The following is a 16063-nucleotide window of genomic DNA, read 5'->3' on the forward strand; positions in this document are numbered from 1 at the left end:
GATGGTCGGGTAGCGGAAAATTTACCCGAAACCCGCACCCGTACCCGTACCCGCCGGGTACGGGTCGGGTTCGGGTATTGAAAAAAAATAATTTGCGGGTTCGGGTCGGGTACGGGTTTGGTTTTGAAACCGGGTACGGGTCGGGTCGGGTCTATTGACCTCGTTTAACACTAAAGATTGTCGGGTATCCGGACCCGTACCCGTGCCCGACGGGTTGCGGTCGGGTTCGGGTATCAAAAAAAATAAACTTGCGGGTTCGGGTCGGGCACGGATTTTTATTTTTTTTCCTAATCGGGTACGGGTCGGGTTCGGGTATTCAAATTTTCATACCCGACCATCTCTAGTGCATATGAGTTTCTCACGCCGAACCGATCATTATAGTTTGGCACAATCTCACCTTGTGGAGCTCGGAAAGTGCAAAGGTTGGAAAAAAAATATTTTCGCAATCAAAATAGAAGAATCAATATATATAGAATGCCAGTGTCGCTGTTTTTCTACAGGACTCATGGTGGTAAACATGCTGCTAACAATCTGCATCAAGTCTGTGAATCGGGAACTTCATTGTCAAAGCTGCTCATTGTTATTTATCTGTTCTTTATCTGTGCGCTGGTTGGTGCTGTCATCAGTGCGCTCATCGCTGTGTTTTCATGCCATTAAAACGTTCTTTTTCTTTCGTCCGGATAAATTGAATCCCACAACTACGCCCTTTTGCACCGATTTTTTCAGAAATTTGAAGCAAGCGAAGTTTCCAATCACATTTACTTGGCAGCTATATTTGAAATTTTAAACTGATTGTCAAAGTTTGACAATGAGATTCCCCTTTTGATGAATCTCAGGCACACACACATATGCATATGGGTCATTCCACGTCAAGTGTCCGAGTCACCTGTAATCGACCTTCTCGGATTTTCACTAAACTTGGCCAGATTGTTCGTTTTGGGTCAAGAAGCAAAAATCCTAAGTTTGGTACCGATTGGACTTTCCCTCGATTTTTGGGAACCCCCCCCCCCCCCCCCCCCTTTATTAGAAAAAGCATCATTTTCGTCAAATTCGCTTAATTTCTTTTGCTTATATCTTCGTAAATATTCAATTTAGAAAAAAAACTTTATTCTACATTTTCATGGGAAATCATCTGAGGAATTCGACAAAAATATTAGTTGCGGCAGTGCTGCTAAATACTTTTATTTTCGATCTGAAAACTAAATTTGTATTTTTCTCTCAATGAGTACAATTTGATCTCAAAAATTTCAACACCATCGTGTTCCTCAGACTTTTTTAACGAATCACTCAACACCACGAGGTGTTCCGTCCCGTTCTAGAGATATAGCGTTTTGAAACAAACAATTCCCAATTTCTCATGTAAAATTGTAAACAAAATTAAATTTCCTAGCAATAAGTAAACAACAAAAGAGGCAAAATTAATTTGGTTTAATCTAAAGCAACATTGCGCTGTTGTGGATGCACATAAACAGTATATAATATAACAAAAGTTTATTTTTGAGCATCTTAGCAGAATACGAAAGTTGAGTGAAAGAAAAGTCAAACCTATTTTCACAATAAAATTCCACTATTAACGCTTTTCACCTTCTACTTGAAGGCTTCATAAATGTCTGTTTTCGAACTGTTTTGTAGTTTAGATTTTTCTTTCATTCAAGAATATAATATAGTTTTTCCTAACAGTGGTGCCAACTTTACAGTTTTCACTAGTATTGTAACATTATAAATCCATATCAATATTTTATATCAGTATTAACAGTATTAATATATTTTTATTTCTCCAAATAATTATTTCCTTGTGCCTTTTCTGCTTATATTTTTGATACTTTATATGTAGTCCGTGAATTCGATTCGGAAACCGTTTTCATTATAACAGAGTTGGTACTAACAGGAATTGCGGCATGCATAAATCGGATACAGTGGACCCCCGTTCGTTTGAACGATTCCTCATGCAAACTAACGGGGTTAGTTTTTAATTTGAACAACTGGCAACCCTAAATATGCTGGAAATTGTGTGAACTGGTCACCCTACTCTTTGTTATTGTTTTGGTGGTTTGATTCAGTTGGAAGTTGGAAGCAGCGAATATTTCATTCTCCGATCGGATTTCTATCATAATCGTTGGGAAAATACAATGTGAAACAGATTAAACACGCTATATCAATACAAACAAATCGCGTTTATGCGCATTGTCTGCATAAGCAAATGATGTCATGTTGAGATTTGAGAATGACATTTGAACCATTTTTTAATTTGCACGTCGTACAAACCAACGGGGTGCAAATTAAAACGTGTTCAGATTAAAAACGGTCAAACGAACGGGGGTCCACGGTACCAGGAATAGATGCTGCTGACAGGAAGCGATCCTTCAATATTTTTTTTTCGCAACTCCGGCGAAGAACTAATTTATTTCATATGAATTATATAGAAACCTAAACAATGCTATATAGGGTAGTTTGCCAATTGTTGCTCACCACCCAATTGTTGCCCACTTCTCGGTTTTTGAATAATATCTGAGAATATCTATATTACCGCAGCACTCCAAACAATCAAAACACAAATATATTTCATTACCTTCAAATATGTGTAAACATGATTATTAGCAAACAAATATTTGGAATAGTAAAATTACCTCATAAAATCCAACTCTTAGTAGAGCCAAAATACGTCGAATGTTTACAGTGTGAATTAAGAAATCACTCATCAAATTTAAGCTTATAGATCTCAACAAAAAGCAAATTTACCCCATATTACTTCGTATGCCTTTCAAAATACCCACATTCATAATGTTTGATTAATTAAATAACTAAATGTTACTATTTTTGTTACTATTGTTCTAATGCATGTTACTATTGTTCTAATGCATAGTGGTTAATAATTGGAAAAAAATTAGGATTTTGTCCATTTCTTGCACACCATCCGCAAATGCCGCTAAGCTAGGCCCTACTGTACCATTCTTACTTGATCCAACTCTTATTAAAAATTTACCACTATTTGGATGTCGGATTAAAACAATACCAATAATTTTCGATTTCTCTGGAGACTAAATCAGCAAAAGCCTAATGGTATTACCAGCGTGTAACAATTTTCGTGAATAGAAAATAATGTTCGTATCCGTAATCCACAGTCGATTAACGGAACAATGTGTGCGAAAGTTTATTATGAGAAATTCTTGAGAAATGAACACAATAACGCAAAACAATGCTTCAGCTTCTATTAAACAGAGAAAAAAGTTATGTTGTGGCTAAAAGAACTTAAAAGTCGAGGTTTTTCTTTTACGCTCGAATGTAAAAAATCGAAAAATCGCATTTGAAAAAACTAAATCCCAGCCAAAAACGTATACTGCATTTAAATTTGAAAAAGGAAAGATATCGCAAAACAAAATTATATTAATTAATTTTCATTAATACATATATTAATTCAATGCAATAATTTTTACCTGTTCTTGCAAACCATGGTTCGGTGAAGATTGAATTACGTTCAAAAACGTGACAAAATGGTAACGGTACGGTATTTATAATTGGTAAATCTGTTTTTAAGGAGTTCTTCTTCATGTGTCAGTTTTCTGTACTTGGTATTTCTCCTAATTCCATATTCTATTTGCCGTGCAACAATTGGATTGAAGGTGTGCAATATTAGGCAAAGGACATTAATCAAGTGGGCAACAATTGGGTCTGTATGCTGTTGAACAAAACCTCAAACTGCATAATATGTGCAATATTCCAGGCTATGAAAACATACCAAATGTTTTAGTCAAAGGTCATTTTGTTTATAGGACAAATATCGATTTTAGTAACGAAATAGTTTCCCCGAGAGATAAGATAAACTGAACGTTCCTGCCTTAGGTGTGCAACAATTGGCAAATTACCCTACTGCTCATTTCGTCAATACAATGCAGATTTTCGATAAAAGCCATTAGGCATCGATAATTTTTTTTTGCATTTTGCTTTGCGCAAGTGAATGGTATTGTTGCACAGTTGACATTGTGTCACCTCTGCTGCTAGCCATCTCACATGGTTGAAGGCATGAGAATCTAGGAATTGTTTGTTTGATTTTTCGTTCACTCAATTTTCGTATTCTGCTAAGACGCTCAAAAACAAACTTTAGTTGTATTATAAACTGTTTATGTGCATCCACAACAGCGCATTGTTGCTTTAGATTAAACCAGAATAATTTTGCTTTGTTTTGTTATTTACTTATTGCTAGGAAATTTAATTCTGTTCATGATTTTACTTGAAAAATTGGGAATTGTTTGTTTCAAAACGCTATATCTCGAGAACGGGACGGAACACCTCGTGGTTTTGAGTGATTCGTTAAAAAAGTCTGAGGAACACGATGGTGTTGAAATTTTTGAGATCAAATTGTACTCATTGAGAGAAAAATACAAATTTAGTTTTCAGATCGAAAATAAAAGTATTTGGCAGCACTGCCGCAAGAAACTAATATTTTTGTCGGATTCCTCAGATGATTTCCCATGACAATGTAGAACACAGTTTTTTTCTAAATTGAATATTTACGAAGATATGAGCAAAAGATAATAAGCGAATTTGACGAAAATGATGCTTTTTCTAATAAAAGGGGGGGTTCCCAAAAATCGAGGGAAAGTCCAATCGGCACCAAACTTGGGATTTTTGCTTCTTGACCCAAAACGAACAATCTGGCCGAGTTTGGTGAAAATCCGAGAAGGTCGATTACAAGTTTGTACTTTTTCTCGGTCACTTGACGTGGAATGACCCATATATAATGTAAATACATTATTTGAGCATGTGTGATGTTTACCACGCGCACTGCAGCGACACTGGCATTCTATATATAGAGTAGGGCGGGGCATAGGTGCGATGTTTGAAGTTGTCATCAATTTTCGCGAGATATAAAGAAGAACAACAACAAAATATATTTTACAGTGATGCAGCAACTCAATGTCTTTACATTCAACTATAAATCATCTGGAATAATAGTGTTATTGAAAATAAATTCTTCATTCTTCTGAACAAGTGCCGATTCGCACTTTTACCCCACTAGCGGGGTAAAAGTTCGATTACCGCGGGGCAAAAGTGCGAAGCTCGAATCCATGAAATTAGCACAGCAGTAGCTAACAAAACCATATTATCGTCAATCTGCGGTATGTTTCGGTAAGGAATATTCTCAATTTACACCTTTCCTATTTTTCGCTGATGTATTGCAGCCTCCGACAGATCGAAACTTTCCCAAACGTTTGTTTTATGTTTCATCAGCGGAAAAACATTGTTTTCCTTCGACCAACATCTGTAGAACACAGTTTTCTGCAGATCTTCCATTTCTAGTATCTGTAATATAGTGCCAAAAGCTGTATATAAGCTATACATTTTTGCCCCGTCCGTGAATCGCACCTTTACTCCGCTAGGCGCTTGACGGGGTTTGATTAAATTATGGAAAAGCGAAACTGTTATTTTCTTGATTCAAATAGAATTTCGTTTCGAAACAAAAATATTTTTAGGTTGTTATAAAAATTTCGTTTGAAACAAACGAATTTTTTCGCTCCGTGATAGAACTAGAACTCCTTTCCCCGAACAACCCCGTTGAGAATCGCGGCTATAACGCTGACGGACGAACAACGTCGCCCGCAGTACCTTACAAGTCGCAAGGACTTGCATAGTGTCGTCGTCCCGTCAGTAAAATGAGTTAGATTCTCGATCCATGAATCGAACTTTTACCCCGTCAATAAATCGAACTTTTGCCCCGCTAGGCGCTTGACGGGGTTTGATTAAATTATGGAAAAGCAACATATATTTTGTAAATTCTTCTCACCGCAATTTCAAGAGAGATATCTGAGTGATGTAAAACGCTGCTACAATTTGTGAATAAGTAATATCCTCCTGTTGATATCGTATTTGCCATACAACGAAATATTACATCAAAACCGTTCTAAAATAACTTTTACCCATAACTCAGCAACTATGATTCGTAAACAACAAATGTTTATGATGGATTTAAGCTGTCAAAGTACTCACCCATCCATGCCAATGTAGTCAATTTACTCGGAATCCGCACTGATAAATCATTGAATCGCACTTTTACCCGCATCGTACTTTTACCCCTCCTTACTCTATTGATTATACTATCAAAAGCCGTCCAAAGCATAATAACCTTTCAATACGTTGTAAATGAATACTTTATCTATCTTCAGAATAGCAAGTTGATGCGATTTCTTGTTTGGGTTTGTTTATATGGGACATTTATTTTCAACGTTTTTCCCAGTATTTTGGACCACAAAGTTTGAAACCCTTTTTTAGCGAAATTGTTCGCCAACATTATTTGTGTTCCATTCCACGTTATGCATAAATATGTTTTGATTCAAATCATGTTGAATTTGAGCCATCAGTCTGCATAGATCTAATCTATTTTTATAAACAAACATTGTTGATTTTTGGCACTATCTCACCCCCGTGGCCAAATGTCACCCCGGATGGCGGTACATACTTCGTATATATACATACCTTTTGTCCAATGCTGGAAGGTGTATGGGTCGAACCAAACTATAATCGAAGATTATAACCGGATTCAAACCCTTAACACCCGTCAGGGCATGTGGCTCGCTGGTACTTGTACCTTTGAATCATAGAGGCGCTGAACAAAAGGAGACTGCAAAACCCCCCTTATTAAGGTAGCGACGTATCTGGTTGGGGTTTTTTTTTGGTCACAAATTGTGCTTCTTCCTCCGTCTACCACCGACCTGCATCAATTGTAGAACCACCGTTTCAAAAATATTAATATTAATGCCTGACCGCATTTCAAGGTTAAAGACTAAAAACACGATTGGTCAACTTCTATTTGTTTTTATAATCGCTGTAACTTCCGTAACCCTAATATTTTACCAGTGTTGCTAGGTGTGGTGTTTTTCGTGATAATAAATGGGTGACACATATTTTTCACCCAACCATTGACAAATGAGATGATGAGTGACTTTCTCGTGTCTCTTTTGGGAAATTAGGAAATCATTCGCATAACGTCTGTGTAGTCTGTAATATTACTCTACTCAACTCATCTATTTCGTATTCATATTGGGCTTTGCAGATCAACCTTCTTACCTTTCATTATCTTCGCAAGGTTGAGTGATGCATACAAGAGCTCCCATTAACCTAGAATATTATCACTTTTATTATCGATCAGAACAGATTTGGACTTATTATTAGTATTAAACAATAGATCGTTTCCGCGTATCTAAGAATCTAATGTTGCATTTCGATGACAGAGATTGATCATTGTACGTGCTGCTTGGATGAATAATAAGACTAATTTTATAAGATCTACGTGACAGTATTGTGCAAATATCAGTATAGCTATAATTGGGTGCGGAATTGGTCGAACTTTTGGATATATTAAACGACTTCTATATGCTGCTTCGAAGGTTATGTTTGCAGAAGTGTTCAGCTTGGACCATGAGATCTGGCACTTATACATTGACCAACAGTGCATTGCTGAATATTACCATCACGAAAGATTTTATGATGTCATAAAATATCTTTTAATTGAAAAACGCTCTTAGCAAAAAATATTTTCTCGGAACGCTCATGGAAAATAGCTTAATAAGTCTTATTTAGAATGACTAGCACATTAGGATTACAAACGCTAAATTGAAATTCAGAATTCAATACACAAGTTTATAGTCACTGAAAGAGAAACATATTATTTGTCACAACTTATGAGTCATAAGAATACTGTTTGATTGCATTTTTGTTTGGTTCTAGTTATTATACTGTCGATGATTTTAGTGTCGTATTATTGGTTCATTGTCCAGCGAGACGACTCCATTTACCATTATATTGTTGTAGACGCACCAAAATGCCAAATAATGGGATTTGAAATTATTTGCCAAATTACCAAAATCGTTTGACATCAAATACATTCACGTAGCAATTTTCCTATTGAAACGCTTGAATAATTCGTTATTCCACAATCAAATCGTATACAAATTCCTTTTCAACAATTGAGAAGAGTATTAGCATTGCAATCAAGTAAATAAACGCCATCAATCACGTACCGCTTGAAGAACCGAACATTATTCAGACTGAAAATAAACCCGGCCGCCACCGTTAGGTTAGCCGCGGCGGTCGGTAGTGGCATCACCGGGTGTGTCTAATACACACTCTTCGACTGCCGACTTTTGATGGTCGTCGCTGGATTCCACGAGTATTATAGACTGAGAAGCACTCTGCAGTGCAGTCAGCAGCAGCGGTGCAGACACTAGGACCGGGGAAAGTGTGAATCATCACACTTTACCCGTGAATATGCTGCTGTCTGCTGTGTCGGCCGGCCCGACCGAGTGGTGTTCAACTGTTATCTGATAGGGGAGCAAATGGAAATGACCCCGGTTGAACCCGCCTAGTTCCGATCGGCGAGTGTTGATTAACGATCCGCTGCGATTGCACTTCGGTAGCAAGCATGTAACGTTTAGCTTAATTTTTCATCAAAAGAAGGAAACAAAATTTTGAGCTTTCAAAAGTAATTCCAGTAATTTCATAAGGACGTAATATGTATCTTCTAAACATTTACAAACTAAATAATTGCTGGATTAGAGAGTAGTATACAAATCAGCAATGATTCTTCAAGCGAAGAATGAGATCACCTTCACCTATATTTGCATTATCTTAAAATTAAAAAAAAGTTCTTCGTTTATTTTAATACGTTTCTTTTCGCTCATTTATTGTCGTATTATGATTCATGACAGATACAGTATCTTCATACAAACAAACATTATTACAGATATTATCTCCACGCAAAAACATAAACACAGCGATTAAACAATAATGGCTGTAACAATATAACTGCGTCGACAGCAGTCAGATAACTTATAAAGCGGCTAGACTGGTACTTGCTACTATCGAAGCTAATCAGAGATGTTCAAATACCATGAGCTATCTTAAAAGCAAGCAAAGTCTTAGCCGTCCACAATAAAAATTTTGCTGTGTGTAGATAATTTGAGCAAACATAAGGGCAACCATGCACCAGACGTAACAATCAGTGTCACTTTAGTAGTTGCTCAATGCATTGTCAGTTCGAATGGTGGCTCGAATTTTTTATGAATGCATAACCCTGATCCGCGTAAAACCGTCCACCATAGGCGAAAATCATTGCCACGCTTTTCTTTGATTCAATTTAAATTCATGAATGACGATTGCTGAGTTATGTAAACATTGTAGCAATCACTAATTCACTACCGGTGATGTTTTGCTGGTGTGCGTTACATTTTTTTTACTTTGTCGTGTGTTTTTCACCGATTGTTGATTGCGGTGCCAATTACAGTGAGCAATAGTGAGCACTCTACATTTATTCCTACTACTGTATTACGCAGGGTTCAATAAAATTCTACAAGCTTAAGTGTAATTGCAATTGTAAGTGATCACCATCTCATTTGGCGATGCTCGAAGATTGACGCTGATATACTCGAGCTAAAAGTAGGCACTTTCCTTTTTGATGTTTTATATGTTTTTAGTAGAGATTACGTACTGATCGCTTAGGAGAACTGTCTCCAATTGTCGAGAAACGTAAAAAAGACATAAAAGCCAGGAATCAATCAGAAAAACCGGTAAAAGCGGATAAAAAAAAGACCTTAGTGTATACTTATAACGTTTATGTCATACCAAATTTGAGTCATACTGAAAAGAGGTTTTATTGTCACGGTTATGTACACGCAATACACCGGGTGTAGTAATCTGCTGATGACTATTATGTAAGGGAAACCATAAAATTTAAAACATTATTCATGGTGCATGTCAATTGAAACTTCTGAAGAAAATCTTCAAGTCATACTTACTTCTGTCTTTGTTTTCAATTGTGCGCAAAAATAAAGGATTTCAAACGTTAAAACCTTTTACTACAACATGAATATAAATCATCAATGCATCGTGAAATTAAAAAAATACACTTTTTGAGATATTTATTTTCATGTTTTTGCTCAACGAAAACCTTTTTATGTTACTGTTATTTTTATTACAGTGCAATTTTATTATCTACGACTACGACTTTGCTGAAGACACCATTTCGATCCAACAAACCATTGAAGGGCATTTTAACATACTTTTCTCACAGTACAGAGACGTTTTGTTCAATGACTCTGAAACTCGCTGGAATAAAGCGATCTGTTTTCGCCGCAAGAAAGTTGTTTTCACGTGGAGTACAATGACACGGTGTTTGGTTGTAGAATAATGAGTCATTTTACCCCAATTTCCTCAGTTACCGTCGTGAAAGTTAGGATAGTGCTATCTCCATTTGGTTATAATTCCAAGATACAAACAGGTACCGTCAACGATCACCATATTATTGGTTTGTATATAATAATATTGTTCTTTTGCTGGAAACAGATTCTATCTAGTCGAACGGAATCCAAAGATATTCACTTTTATATCGAATAAATTAGGGTAAAATGCATTTAATTTATTTTGGAGAGGGACGAAATGTCTGAAGTGAAGAATGATTAGTTGGATAAACTGGAAAATTTCGTTATAGACCAAAAATACTTCGGCTTATGCAATGGTACGTGGGGATCGCACCCACGCTCTTTCGGTTAGTAGCCAACTGTTTTACTCACTAAACTACTACCGCCCGTTATATTAGGTAGTCTAATACTAATTTTGTTTTATTCTCCCAATTCTATCATTCCCCGTATATGCACCACACACTTCCCATGCGACGATGTTATTTTTGTATGACCGCTCTTTGTTTCTACCGCCGAGAAGATAGACTGTTATCTACTCGGCCAGTGCGATAGAAATCTTTAATTTGATCAAAACAACAAGATATAACCCACTACCATAAACAAGTACCCTGTCATTGGATTGATTATGAAAGCTGTAAGCTGTATTATTTTGATTGTTGTTTGCTCAAAACCCAGAACACAATGAGACGAGACGATGGTAGTAATTTGGTAGTGTTAGTTTAATAAACACGCTAAAAACGGTGGGTGTTTCATAACCGGGGACAATCCCTTACTTAACTTACTATGGCGACTTTGTGGCAGCTCCTGTTGAGCAATGCTGGGCGAATACTGTTGAACAATGCTGGGCACTCTGTTCTAGCAGTTAAGACGTCAGACACGCACAGGCAACATTGCGACACACAGCTAATGTATCCAAATTAATTAGTTGACAACGACTTTCGTAGGAGGGTAACCGGAATGGATCCCTCCATGGAATACGATCGATACGATCAACTCCATTTTGGTAATGTGGATTCCAAATTTGGCAGCAATACTCGGGAAATAAATGCACCAGCGAACTGTACAAAGACTTTAGACAATAAGGCTTGTTCGCGACAAAATTTGGACACCCATAAACACACACAGCTTCGGAAATACATTAACAATGAGTGAAATATTTTGCAGAGTGGTAGACGTATGTCTGTTCTTTCTGAAAATATAACACTTGTTTATATTACAAGCGCTCAGCGTAAAATGGCGTCGAAAGAAGAGCAGGTGCGAAAAGCAATTGTGTGCGGTCGCAATGAAAATCCGGATCTCTCGTTAAGAAAACTTGGATTTCCTTCAGCACTGTTCACAGTGTTTTAAAATCGTTCGATACTCGCTTGACAACAGCTAGGAAGAAGGGAAGTGGAACAAAAACGGATATGAGGAACCACCACAAGGATGCGAAGGTAAAACAAATATTACGGAGGAGACCAGATCTTTCTGTACGTATCATTGCTCGTAAAATAAAAATGTCGCCAACATTCGTGCACACTTCTAAGCAACGACAAGGCATGAAGTCTTTCAAGGTGAGGACTGTGCCAAACCGTAATGATAAGCAAAATACGAATATTTAACAAAGCTTCCATGCGTTATAATGGACGATGAAACGTATGTCCTAGAAGACTTTAAAGAGCTTCCTGGTATGTCTTTTTACACTACCATGAAACGGAATGGCGTTGCAGAGCATTTTAGGACAAAGAAGAAAGCCAAGTTTCCCAAAAAATATTTAGTATGGCAGGCCATATGCAGCTGTGGTCGAGCAAGCAAAAGTTACATCACTACGGGAACGGTTAACAAGGAAATATACCGTGAAGAATGCCTGCAGAAACGATAGTTACCGTTCCTACACAGCCATGATGTATCCTCGCTTTTTTGGCCTGATTTGGCACCCTGTCACTACGCCAAAGATGTTTTGGAATGGTATGATGCTAATGGAGTTCATGTTGTACCGAAGGAGGCGAATCCACCTAACTGTCCAGAGTTACGCCCCATCGAGCGGTATTGGGCTTTGGTGAAAAGAGAGCTGTCCCAGCACACACACCAACCAACAACTATAGATAAATTTCGAAAATCTTGGACAAACGCAGCTAAAGTGGTTGTCAACAAGTCTGCACTGACCCTCATGGCAAGGGTAAACTCCAAAGTTCGCCAATTTTTCATGCAGACCAAATAAGTAATGTTAATTTGTTTGATAATTATTTGTTTGATACACACATAAATGATACAAAATTGTTTCATGGATTAAACTTCTACCAAATTTGTTTTATTGCAAAATTGAGGTGTCCAGATTTTGTCGCGAACAAGCCTTAGATGTTACTGAAATCCTTAGCGATCCGGAATATGAAACCTAGATTTTTGGAGGCTTTCCCGATTACATAAGAAATATGCTGCTGGAACGACAGTTTGCTATCTAAAAGCACGCCTAGATCTTTGATGCACTTAGTTCTTCCAAAGCTAGTGCCCAAGAGCTTGTAGTCCAAAGCGATAGGTTCTTTTTTTCTTGAGAAAATGATGGCGGAACGTTTACTTGGATTCTTTCATGTGGAACTTTCATACGGTTTGTGCAACTCCAGTCTGCAATGCAGTCTAACTGTTGCTGAAGCACGTGGGCGTCGGCGATAGAACTAATTCGATAGAAGATTTTTAAATCGTCGGCGAAGGACAAACGGGGAACTTTGAGTTTAAAACTTACATCACTGATGTATATGAGGAATATCAACGGTCCTAGGTGGCTGCCTTGGGGAATTATAGATGGAGTAGAAAATTCATCAGAATAATTATCACCAATTTTCACTTCCAGTCGACGGCCAGTGAGATACGAATGTAACCAACTGATAACTCTGACGCCGAATCCTAGCGCTATTGGTCACAGTAGAGCGGATCCCCCAGCTTGGATAAAGAGGAACGGTACACAACTTCTTAAGCATTGCTTCAATGAGCCTCCCTTAATCTGAAATCAAAAATAGTGATTTTTCCTAATTTTTAGTCGGCCATGACCTCTTTACATTTTGCCTGCCATTATGCCGTTAGAGTTAGAGTTGGACCAACTCACCCATAAGATTTACACGGGAAAAGCAAAGCAAACTGTTTTATTCATACGGCCTATTATATCAGTTTAGCAAAAATCTTTGAAATTATATTAAAGTTTGAGCTAAACAACACCTCTATGTTCAATGCTTTCAGTTGCAAACGCTTCCTCTTTCTTGCGAGTTTGTTGCTGTAATTTTATATTTTCTGAATGGTTCCTTCGGTAATTGGACAGTAGTTCTACTTAAAAAGTTTCAATCATTAAATGATTAAATAGTAAATTAAAATTGTTTATTATTTGTTTGTGTTTGTACTCTTCAAGTTTACACCAATTGCTATTATTTATCACTGATAACTTGAATTGACATTGGCAATATTTTCGCATCCCTTACAAATACTTTAACCTTCAATTGGAACGTTATCGTTTTCTTCGAAATTATGTTTGTTTTGTATGGAGTCGATAAGGGACAATCAATTTCCCTGGAAAAGTAAGTTGTCGATAAGAAAATTGAATGCGTTTTGCTTGCAGTTTATTCAGTACAGTATCAGAAATAAACTGATAAGAAAGTTATTTTCACCTTTATTGCCTATCTGAGCCAGCTGTTTTTTTTTTTTGCAGGTTTCAATTAACAATTAATTGTCATGTTGCGCACTGTTTGACTCCTTATCAAGTCTTGTTGTTTTCGTTTTCGCAGTTTATAAGAAGTGCTTGATTCCGAAAAAAATCAGACAGAAAAGATTAAAACTTGATAACTAAAGTTCGACAAATATTCTAATATTATATGTCTAAACCCAATAGTTAAAAAAAACTTTCATTTATGTTTGCTGTCTACTAGCTCAAATTTATCAAACTTTTATTAAAAGGCATTAAGGTTGCATCTTTTCAAGCACAGCTCCCAACACATCTCCTCCACAGATATTGACTATCCCTAATTTACGTTCGAGCCAACCCATCAGCAGCTCTTTTGGCTAATGAATTCCTTTTAATTTTATTACAAACATATTTCTAAAGACAAAGAAGTTTACCTTCAGCCGGCTGACGGTTGATCACCTTTTGGTGCCACGAACTTCAACCAAGAAACGGCAGTTTTACGATCGGATCAGTTAGTAGTTGTTTATTGAAAGCTGATCCAGCCCTAACCGTAGTCAGAGTGCCATCCAGTCTGGCCCACCATCGCATCGCAAACAATCTAAGATACAATAAAGCAGTTCTGTTCCAACCATACTGTCTATTTAGTATCCGTGATCCAGCAGAAAAAAAACCTGGTGGCGAAATAAAGACACCCAGAATACGATGCAGCATGCTATGGTACATGACCCTGAGCGTTAAAAACCGGGCTCGTTGGTTTGCGTGTTCTGCTCGGCGCATTGGCGCGCACTGGCAAGTGTATAGGAAACAAAGTCATTCTGCATAAGCAATGAATACCTATGCACTGCAACTGGCTAAACATAGACAGACAGATTTGACCTCAAGGTGATCACGTTCACCAGCATATCTTTGCTAATCGACCTTATCTACCTCAAACAAAAAAAGCACATTGAATTCAAATAAGACATTCATTTTCCGGTTTTCCTTTTATTTATTTTTGCAGTTGCTGAGAATCTTTTTTAGGCCATCATCACCATTGGGTAGCAGTTCACTGGCTAGGGCTGAACGGCGGTAGTAAGACGGAGACAACTTCCGTGTGAAAATCGTTCAACCGCTTCCTCGTTGAGACACTTGTCCAGCAGCGCCCGGTTCACAGTGGAGAAGAAGCTAGGCAGTGGTAAAATGGCCAGTACTGGCGATATTTGGCTGCAATGGTTCTCCTGTTGCTTTCAACAGCCACAGAGCCCTCGACGACGACGGCACCACCAGCGATTACGGATAGATCGATCGATGATCGGAAACCCCACCAATTTCGTTCATACCGGTCAGTACAGTAATGGGTTGGATAAGATTCCGCAAAATAATGATGTAACTTTTGCTAATCTCTGAACCGTAGGTCACATCGGATCGAATGACGTCGAACTGTCGACAAATCATCTTTCGGCGATACAGAACCAGATGCAGAGTAAAGGTGGCTACGAAACGAATTCGTTGAGACTGCAGGTCAGTAATTGTGCATTGTGGGTTGTAGCATGACCCGAGCTGCAATAAACTGTTTTCGTTTTAAGCCTATTATAAATTTAACTTGGTTTTTTATCTCTTTCTTTCGTGCTCCGGTAATCTCCGTGCGTCATCTGGACGACCACAGGCCTGCTGATAGCCAACGCTGTCCGTTAATTTATTCCTAGTTGGTAAGGTTATTAATATTAAAACCCTACAGTAGCAGTGTACCGCAGCCGTGAACGGCAAAACATTGATTTTAAGCACAAACAACCAGAAAATAGAGGATAATAGAAACAAGTAATTAGGATAAGATGGTGCGGCGAGCGAGCGCTGCCCCGAATATACAAAGCGGGATTTATGACCCGTTGGACCCATCAGAAAAGCCTTGTTAGTTTCATTTAATACTTACGATAGGTCTACAAAACCATTCGAAAAACGAAATGTTTTTGCATCGTTTTTTGCTGGCACATATAACATTTGATGCTAAGAGATTGATAACATTTCGAACGAATGTGGAAGCTGATATTAGCTGCAGTGAATGATACGGCGAGATAACCTAAATCAAATGGAGGTGCTTCACTAACAAATAACGATAAATAACTGAATAGGAAATAATGTTCGTAAACAATAAAACATCTTTTGACTAAAATGCCCTAGGCAAGTTTGTATATTACTGTACATAGTTCCTTTGTTTTGTCGTGTTATAGTACTGGTTGAAAGTTGCAGC

General features: G+C 37.6%; 1 long non-coding RNA gene across 1 annotated transcript in view; it reads left to right on the forward strand.

Annotated features, from left to right (window-relative positions):
* The window catches only part of LOC128742025 (uncharacterized), an 82715-nt gene extending 67710 nt beyond the window's left edge, over window positions 1–15005 (forward strand). Inside the window, exon 3 of the long non-coding RNA XR_008412244.1 lies at window positions 14837–15005. This is a non-coding gene — a long non-coding RNA (uncharacterized LOC128742025). The remainder of the gene's footprint in view (window positions 1–14836) is intronic.
* Window positions 15006–16063: the final 1058 nt, after the last annotated feature.

The sequence above is a fragment of the Sabethes cyaneus genome, chromosome 3 (genome assembly GCF_943734655.1).
Source record: "Sabethes cyaneus chromosome 3, idSabCyanKW18_F2, whole genome shotgun sequence".
In the NCBI taxonomy this organism is placed as follows: Eukaryota; Metazoa; Arthropoda; class Insecta; order Diptera; family Culicidae; genus Sabethes; species Sabethes cyaneus.